Source organism: Vulpes vulpes, chromosome 12, assembly GCF_048418805.1.
Source record: "Vulpes vulpes isolate BD-2025 chromosome 12, VulVul3, whole genome shotgun sequence".
Lineage (NCBI taxonomy): Eukaryota > Metazoa > Chordata > Mammalia > Carnivora > Canidae > Vulpes > Vulpes vulpes.
Window position 1 is genome coordinate 76476580 of NC_132791.1, and position 9276 is coordinate 76485855.

The 9276-nt window shown below is 41.0% G+C and overlaps 1 non-coding gene across 1 annotated transcript; it reads right to left on the reverse strand.

Annotated features, from left to right (window-relative positions):
- Window positions 1-4458: 4458 nt before the first annotated feature.
- On the reverse strand, window positions 4459-4540 carry TRNAS-GCU (transfer RNA serine (anticodon GCU)). The gene has a single exon. It is a non-coding gene; the product is annotated as a tRNA-Ser (tRNA).
- Window positions 4541-9276: the final 4736 nt, after the last annotated feature.

Consider the following 9276-nt stretch of genomic DNA (forward strand, 5'->3'; position numbering starts at 1 on the left):
CGACGCTTGGGCTTATTATTCATTCCATACACAACCCCATAACACTTAGGAACCAAACACAGGGAGCTGAAGAGCCTGTTTCCCACCCATTTCTCCTCTATCATCACCTAGTCTGCTGCCTACAGAGATATGCTTATTTCATGGGTGTGGGTATTCCCGGGCCTGTACCTTGGCAGCTAAGTTTCAAAACCTATTAGTCCTGATAATACCTCAAAACAAAACTCTGTTCAGTGCTTGATGCCTTCTTGAGTGTCCATTTGTCAGTGTGAGACTCACATATTAAAGAATATAAATTATTGGCATTTCTCTTGTCTTTGAGAGCCTACAAATGATTTCACATTCATTATTTTACTTATTGCCTCAAAAATCTGAGAGGCATATGATATTTGGAATATAAGAAAAATGAAGAACCAGAAGCCTTGGAAAGAAAAGAGAAAGACACACAAGTAGTGAGTCCATAAAGAACATCCACATCTTCAGACTTTTTCCAGAAACACATTGTCACTCTATGCCATCCTATAGTGAGAAAGGAGTTAGGAGGTTTGTGGAAGAATAGCTAGGGAATCAACAAGTCTTAGAAGATTCTAAGGAAAAACCTTTTATATAACAGAGACACACAATGGCACCGACATTGAATGGCAATTCACATGTTGAATGGCAACAACATGTGAAGTGATCAAATATAAACTAGTAATCGCTTGGGGAGAGACCAACAGTAAAAAAAAAAATAAAATAAAATAAAAAAATAAAAAATCACTGATCTTGTAACTGTTCATCTAAAAATATCTTTGGATATTCTCCCTGCAAATCTGCAAATAGATCAATTCCCGTACCCAACTCAGAAACTCAGAGAGTTACATAGATTCCCTGAGCCACAACCATAGAAATAAAACTCCTTTTATTTCTACATTGAATGTACATTTAGTAACAATTATATTCCAAGACTCCATAGGCTACAGGGCTGCCTGAAGGAAGTAGGGTTGCCAGGTAAAATATAGGACACTTAATTAAATTTGTATTTCAAATGAACTGATAATTTTTAAATATAAGCATGTCCCTAATATTGCATGAGATGGACCACAAAATTATCTGAAGTTCCAATTTACTTGGGCATTTTGTATTTTCATTTGCTTTATCTGGAAGTCATAGATGGACCAGACCCTCCCCAAGTCCTGTGGGGGAAGCCACTATATACACTAGGAAAAGATACAGAGTAATTTCAAATATTCATGGGTTCCTGGAGATGACAACGCAAGGCAATGTTGGATTTTTAAAATATGGGGTCTTGGAAGGCCTCTTAGACCTGATATTTGAAGGAGGAGGAAGGACCACCCTCAAAAGACCCTCAGGGAAAAGGACAGTTGAGAATTATGGATAAGGCAGATACTAGATTTTGGACCAGACAGGTAAAAATCCTAAATCCCCAACCCAATTTATGAGCTAGTGACCTTGCGAAGGTTTCAGTTCTTTGTGTCTTGGATTTATCAAAGTTTAAATGGAGATCATAATGGTATCTGTGATCCACATTTTATTAGGAAGTGCTTAGCACAGTGTCTGGCACATTTTAGCCCTTAATGCCTTATTTAATGTGTGTGGGTGTGATTATGTCTGTTTGATCATGATCTGTTTCTCACATGGTGTGTCTGAGGACATTAATCTGTCTCTCTACCACTCAAGGTCTGTGTGGGCACTTCTGTCTTTCGGTAGTATTGTGTATGGTTCAAGTTGTGTCTCAATAGCATGGCCTGTGGGGTCGTGGTCTGTATCACCTACCACAATGGACTTCCTTAAGAATCAGGACGGGTTTTTCTGAGCCACTGCACCAGAATCGCCCAGCACAGAATCATGTATAGAGAGGACTTAGTGATTGTGCAGTAGATTAATACATGAATGGATGAGATTTGCTGTTTTGTGCTTGTCTGTTGCTGTGTGTCAGTGTCGTTGCATGTCCCTATCATTTTATCATTTTATCATTTTATCAGTAACAATCATTGTAGAGGACCTTGATTAGATGAATGTCTGATGTGTATCTGGGTGTCACTGTGGAGCAGTATCAACGTTTTGTCCTTTTATGAATGCGTGGCTTTTCAGAATCAGTGTGTTTTGGAAGTCATTAACCCTGGCTCTAGATTTGCCATCATGTGAGCCTCACAAACCTCACAAGTGGTGGTAACTCCCCTCCCGAATTTCTGGGGTTTGCTCTTCAAGGCCTATATACAAGGGCTGCTTCTGCTCTCTGAACTTGACAAGACCCCAAGCCTAGACCCATGGACATATGTACCTAGACTCAGTATATAAAAACTATTCCGGAAGTAACTTTTTCATTTAATATTTCTTTAGAAGTCCATTATGTGTTAGTCTTGATACCACGGACACACTACAGAATAGCCCAGGCCCTTATGGAGAAAGGATAACAGATATGATGGGAGACAGATATTAAACAAATAGTTGGGAATACTTAACTATAATTCTTATATGTGCATAAAGAATTACAAAGGGCTCTGAGAACTTAACATGAAACATCTTAATCTTGGAGACTGGGAAAGGCCTCCCAAGGTGGTGGTTGGCATTAGAGCTGTGTAGCAGAGAATGTGCAGAAGAACAAGATCTCAGACAGTACAAGGTGTAAGCATATAACTAATTTTAACTGACATAGTTGCTATTTGAAGGAAGAAATCTCTTGAGGAGTCCTCATGTTATCAGAAGATATTACATTGAGAACAGATCACTATTATTCTTCACTGGTCTAATATGCTAGAAAGAGTTGTACACATTTCTGTATATATTTGATAGAAGTAGATTAACTCTACCCAAGTGAATGGAGAATGGTGTTGGTTAAGAAATATCACCCAAAAAGCAGGTATGTTTGGGCAGATGTCTAATTAGCTGGGTATATGATGAAGCACCACGTGTTACAGACCACAGAACCAAACTCAAAGTTGAAAAGCAAATAATCAGTCCCTTTCTCTATAGTCGTTCTACAAAAGGTAAATATGGAAATTCTCTTTGAAAAAATATAAATTAGTCAAAGAAAACGAAGCAGTACAGATTGTACAAGCATCCTAAGAAATGGGTTAAGAAGGAATTCATATGACATAGGTGAGAGAGATCAAAGCTTCACTCTGAGGAGTCTTAAGAGCATGGATGGTCTTGAATGTTTACTTAAAGAGTTGCATATTGATCTAAGAGACAGAGTCAAGTTGTGGCCATTTGATGTATTTTTCTCTATTTTACATATATATATGTACACAGGCTCCATGCAGTGAACCTGATGTGGGACTTGATTCCAGGTCTCTAGGATCAAGCCCTGGACTGAAGGCGGTGCTAAACCACTGAGCCACCTGGGCTGCCCAATTTAGATAATATTTAGATAAAAATATCTAAAATATATCTAGTAAAATAATGGGCTATATATTTCTATGTAGAAAAATCATGTAAGACACTATTGAGATAAATTAGAGAAGATATAAATAATTGAAAAGTATAATATGCATTGCAAGATTCAATACCTTACAGATGTCAATTATATTCATATTGACTTACAGATTCAAACAATATTATCCAAAATTACATCAGCCTTCTCTTTTTGGGAGACAGAAATTTACAAAATGATTCTAAAATGTTTATGAAAATACAAAAAGGCAATTTAGAACAGGCAAATCTTGAATAGGAACAAGGTGTGAAGACTTACTACAAAGCGATATCTATCTATCTATATATAGATAGATATAGATATATATCTTTAAAGATTTTGTTTATTCATGAGACACAGAAAGAGGCAGAAGACACCAGCAGAGGGAGAAGTAGGCTCCATACAGGGAGCCCCATGCAGGACTCGATTCCAGGACCCCAGGATCATGCCCAGAGCCGAAGGCAGACACTTAACCGCTGAGCCACCCAGACGTCCCTACAAGGCTATGTTACATAAGACAGAGGGTTATTGTAAAATAGGCAGGTGAATAAAATAGATATCTGAAAAACACTACACACACATGGACATTTGATGTGTATGGTAAAGGTGATTTTGTAGTGCAAAGGAGGAAAAGATAGTCTTCTCGACAAATGGTGTCTATTTAAATACCAAAATGAATGTATTTATCTATAGATGGATGACAGATCAATAGATATTTCGATGGATTTTTCCTCCCACTATAAATAAATATTAGTTCTAGGTGAATTGTAGATCTAAATCTAAGAGGTAGAATAATATAGTCTGTGCGTGCTAATAAAGGGCAAAACCTTTGTGGTTTCCAGATGGCAGATTTTTTTCAAGCATCTTTCACTCTCTCTCTTCCTTTCGCGCTCCAGGAGGCACCAGGCAGGAGAGGTGCACCAAGGAGGTACTTCACTGCTCTCATAAAGTTCCCACCAAACGAACGATAAAGTGGAAAACCCGCAGTCAACTTTTTGGACAAATTGGCTTAATTTTTTCCCCTCTCCTAACTAAAATGCCCCAACCGACGAGGGTAGGATTCGAACCCACGCGTGCAGAGCACAATGGATTAGCAATCCATCGCCTTAACCACTCGGCCACCTCGTCGCGATGCGCCAGGGTTCCTAAGTACTTTATTTCAGAGTTTACACCCGGGAACTCTTGCTGTCCTGGATGGAAGGACAGTCAGGAGTCGGCTCGGAGACGTCCAGGAGACGCGGGGCTGGGTGGCCCCGCACAGAGGGGCCACGGAGCGGGGGGGAACCTCGCGATGGGGAAGGGGCGGGGCAGCTCTCCCCGGAGTCGCGCCAGGGGCACCCGCGGGGTCCGGGCTGCAGGGCCGCGTGCGCGCAGGCGGTGGGCGTGGCCCCGGCGGCCCCGAACCTGGCGGCGGTCCCCACCTGCGCGGGGAGGAAGCCCTCTGAGCCCGCCGCGGGCAGGGGCTCCCAGAGTCGGGCCGCCAGAGCCCACCCCAGGGCCCCTGGCGAGTCCGGACCCCGAATTCCTGGCGGATGAGACAGCCTGGGCGATTGAAGCACGGGTCCGAGTGAGGCGGTGCTCCCGCTGCGGGCTGGGGTCGCAGAGGTGACCCTGTACCGGGGTGGGGCGGGGCCCCTTTCCCGCGCATCCGCCCGGGGGAACCCTGTGAGTTCTCAGCACCCCCCCCCCAATATCCGTGCCTCTGGGTGATTTGCTAGGGGACGGGTTCTCAGCTTCTGTCCGATTTTACCAGGCATGTGGTGCTAGGGATGTCAAAAGACTCACTCCTAGCGAGGAAATTATTTGGGGAAGGGGTGAAAAAGGGCTATTTCAACCTTTTTTTTTTTTTTTTTTTTTTTTAGATTTTTTATTAGTTTCACTGAGTGAATAAAATGCACATAAATGAACATGGGTAGGGCTTAATTCTGACTAATCATAATGAATCATAAATGCCTGGTCAAAGAAGGTCATATTAAAGGTGAGTCTCGCAGAGGAAGTTTTCAAGAGGTGGCTGAGAAAGGGTGTCCGCGCTGAGGAAGGGGCCTGAGCAAAGGCAGGGAGCTCGCAGGATCTACACAAGTATGGGGAAATCACTGGCTGGAGCACTGATGCACGTGAGTGATCAGGGAGCATCCATAAATCTGAGAAGGAAGGTGGTCATGAAGATTTTTTTTTCCCCCTGAAGCCTAAGCAAATCAATCATAGGAAGAACCTATGCAGGGGACATGGGGGAAATCTTGCAGGAATTGATCTCCACTGATTCTTATATTCTTAGTGTGAGGGCACTTTACCTTGGGTTGCACTAATATCTTGAGTGAAGACCACTCTTTGCTTGTGATGAACCATTCTCTCTTCTTCCTTGAAAAAAAACCTTCTATTTTAGTGTTTGCCTTATTGACCTGCGCGGATCTTCATGCTCAGCTTTACCCACTTTCCTCTGCCTCGTTTTCCTCTCTAGTCCAATTCCTGATTTTGTATCAAGAAGGATCTATTTCCCCTCTTTCCAACAAGACCTTTTCCCTCATGGAGTGCTCTTGCCCTTCTTCGTTTGAACCTGGATAAATTTTTTATCCATACCTTAGTTCTCACCTTAAAGCTTATTTTTTCATTAATATTTTTTTAACAATAACCATGTTTTAAAATCTTAAACACTTCAAAAACATGTATACATAAAAAAACGATCTTTTTCCTCTTTTCTTCTTCTCCCTTGGGAGAGAAAAAGATTTTTAGACATTTGATTTTTTGTTTGTGTTGTTTTTGTTTTTACCAGCAACATGTCTCCAGATCTCATACTATAGCAGAGATGGCTAGTTGTCCATCAATATTTGTTCCTTTCTTAGAAATGGGCATTTAGAAGGGCTTATAGCCAACCAGAGAAAACTACCATGCACAACTTTCTTGATGGCTAAGCATGGCCATGTGACCAATTTCTAAACTAGTGCATTAGAGAGTCACTGTATGTAAAGCTTGCAGGTTATGCCCAAAAGAGGAAAGAAGTACCACCCACTTCTCTCTTCCTACTCTCTCCGCTTGCTGGAAGAGGCAACACCATAAGAAGGAGGGAGCAATGAGGTAGAATACCGGAAGGAAACACCCTGGAGTGAAAGCATCACCCTAGACAATTATGTGAGATGTGAGTCCCATCTGCTTCCTTTAAGCTACAGTAGGTTACAAAGACAAAATTATATTATATTTTATATTAAAATTATATTCCAGGGGATCCCTGGGTGGCTCAGCGGTTTGGCACCTGCCTTTGGCCCAGGGTGTGATGATCGAGTCCTGCATTAGTCTCCCTGCATAGAGCCTGCTTCTCCCTCAGCCTGTGTCTCTGCCTCTCTCCATCTCTCTCATGAATAAATAAATAAAATCTTTAAAAAATTATATTCTAAATAATACACATTATTTCTACTTACTGATTTTTTAAATTTACTGTTTTTTACTGATTATCCATTATACAAAAAGATCCACCTATTTTTCCTGAACATTAGAAGTTTTTTTTTCCAAGTTACCGCAAATAACCATACACGTTTGTCTTAAAAAAGGGGTTAAGACGGAAATCCCTGGGTGGCTCAGAGGTTTAGTGCCTGCCTTCAGTCCAGGGTGTGGTCCTGGAGGCCCAGGATTGAGTCCCACGTTGGGCTCCCTGTGTGTGTCTCTGTGTCTCTCATGAATGAATAAATAAAATCTTTAAAAGGGGGGAGGGGATAGAATTGGATGATTTCTGTAGTTGCTATGCAGTTTTCGTCAGGATGTCTTCACCATAATCATGTACCTTTTCTTTCCCTACCATTGGGGGTGGATATCCTAAGGCTTTTTCTATCTTAATTTGCCTTCTACATTGTAGAGTAGCTTCCTGAAAAAAAAAAAAAAAAAGTTCATTGGAAATAAGATTTTTGAGTATTTGGGCATTGGAAAATATCTTTTATGTTTCTCCAACGGTTGATTGAAGGTTGGTTGGGTATGGGAATGCTAGGTTGGGGAATATTTTCTTTCAGGATTCTGAAAGTTCTCCATTGTCTTCTGGCTTTCAGTATTACTTTACGAGAATTAAGAAGTCATTCTAATTACTGATACTTCATTTCTAATTAGCTTTTCTCTCTTTCAGGATAATTTCCCTGTCCCCAGTGTCCCCAAAAGTATGAAAAGTATGAAAAGTATGCCATCATGTGTTTCTATTTTCATTCATTGTTCTGAGAGCTCTATTACTTCATTAAATTTGGAAAATCATGTATTTCCGTTTGGAAAATTAGCTTGACTTTTTTGTTGTTGATTTTCTCACTTACATGTTCTATATTTTCTTTTTTCTTTTTTTCCTGGAACTTCTTTTACCGCAGATTTTACAGCTCCAAGATATTTCCTCTCCTTTTTTCTTTCCTCCCTGCCCCCCCCCCTTTTTTTTTACTATTTCCACTCTGCTTATTTTTTAATAGACTTATTTTTTTATTGGAGTAGAATTTGCCAACATATAGCATAACACCCAGTGCTCATCCTGTCAAGTGCCCTACTCAGTGCCCATCACCCAGTCACCCCAACCCCCCGCCCACCTCCCTTTCCACCACCCCTTGTTCGTTTCCCAGAATTAGGTGTCTCTCGTGTTCTGTCACCCTCACTGATATTTCCTACTCATTTTCTTTCCTTTCCCCTTTATTCCCTTTCACTGTTTTTTATATTCCCCAAATGAATGAGACCATATAATGTTTGTCCTTCTCCGATTGACTTATTTTACTCAGCATAATACCCTCCAGTTCCATCCACGTTAAAGCAAGTATTGGCTGAGTATTATTTCATATGGCTGAGTAATATTCCATTGTATACATAGACCACATCTTCTTTATCCATTCATCCTTTGATGGACACTGAGGCTCCTTCCAGAGTTTGGCTATTGTGGACATTGCTGCTAGAAACATTGGGGTGCAGGTGTCCCAGTGTTTCACTGCATCTGTATCTTTGGGGTAAATCTCCAGCAGTGCAATTGCTGGGTCATACGGTAGCTCTATCTTTAACTCTTTGAAGAACCTCCACACAATTTTCCAGAATGGCTGCATCAGTTCACATTCCCACCAACAGTGCAAGAGGGTTCCCCTTCTCCACATCCTCTCCAACATTTGTTGTTTCCTGCCTTGTTAATTTTCCCCATTCTCACTGGTGTGAGGTGGTATCTCATTGTGGTTTTGATTTGTATTTCCCTGATGGCAAGTGATGCAGAGCATTTTCTCATGTGCTTGTTGGCCATGTCTATGTCTTCCACTGTGAGATTTCTGTTCATGTCTTTTGCCCATTTCATGATTGGATTGTTTGTTTCTTGGGTGTTGAGTTTAATAAGTTCTTTATAGATCTTGGAAACTAGCCCTTTATCTGATATATCATTTGCAAATATCTTCTCCCTTCTGTAGGTTGTCTTTTAGTTTTGTTGACTGTTTCTTTTGCTGTGCGAAGCTTTTTATCTTGATTAAATCCCAATAATTCATTTTTGCTTTTGTTTCCCTTGCCTTCATAGTTGTATCTTGCAAGAAGTTGCTGTGGCCAAGTTCAAAAAGGGTGTTGCCTGTGGTCTCCTCTAGGATTTTGATGGAATCTTATCTCACATTTAGATCTTTCATCCATTTTGAGTTTATCTTTGTGTATGGTGCAAGAGAATGGTCTAGTTTCATTCTTCTGCATGTGGCTGTCCAATTTTACCAGCACCATCTATTGAAGAGACTGTCTTTCTTCCAGTGGATAGTCTTTCCTGCTATGTCGAATATTAGTTGACCATAGAGTTGAGGGCCCATTTCTGGATTCTCTATTCTGTTCCATTGATCTGTATGTCTGTTTCTGTGCCAGTACCACACTGTCTTGATGATCACAGCTTTGTGGTACAACCT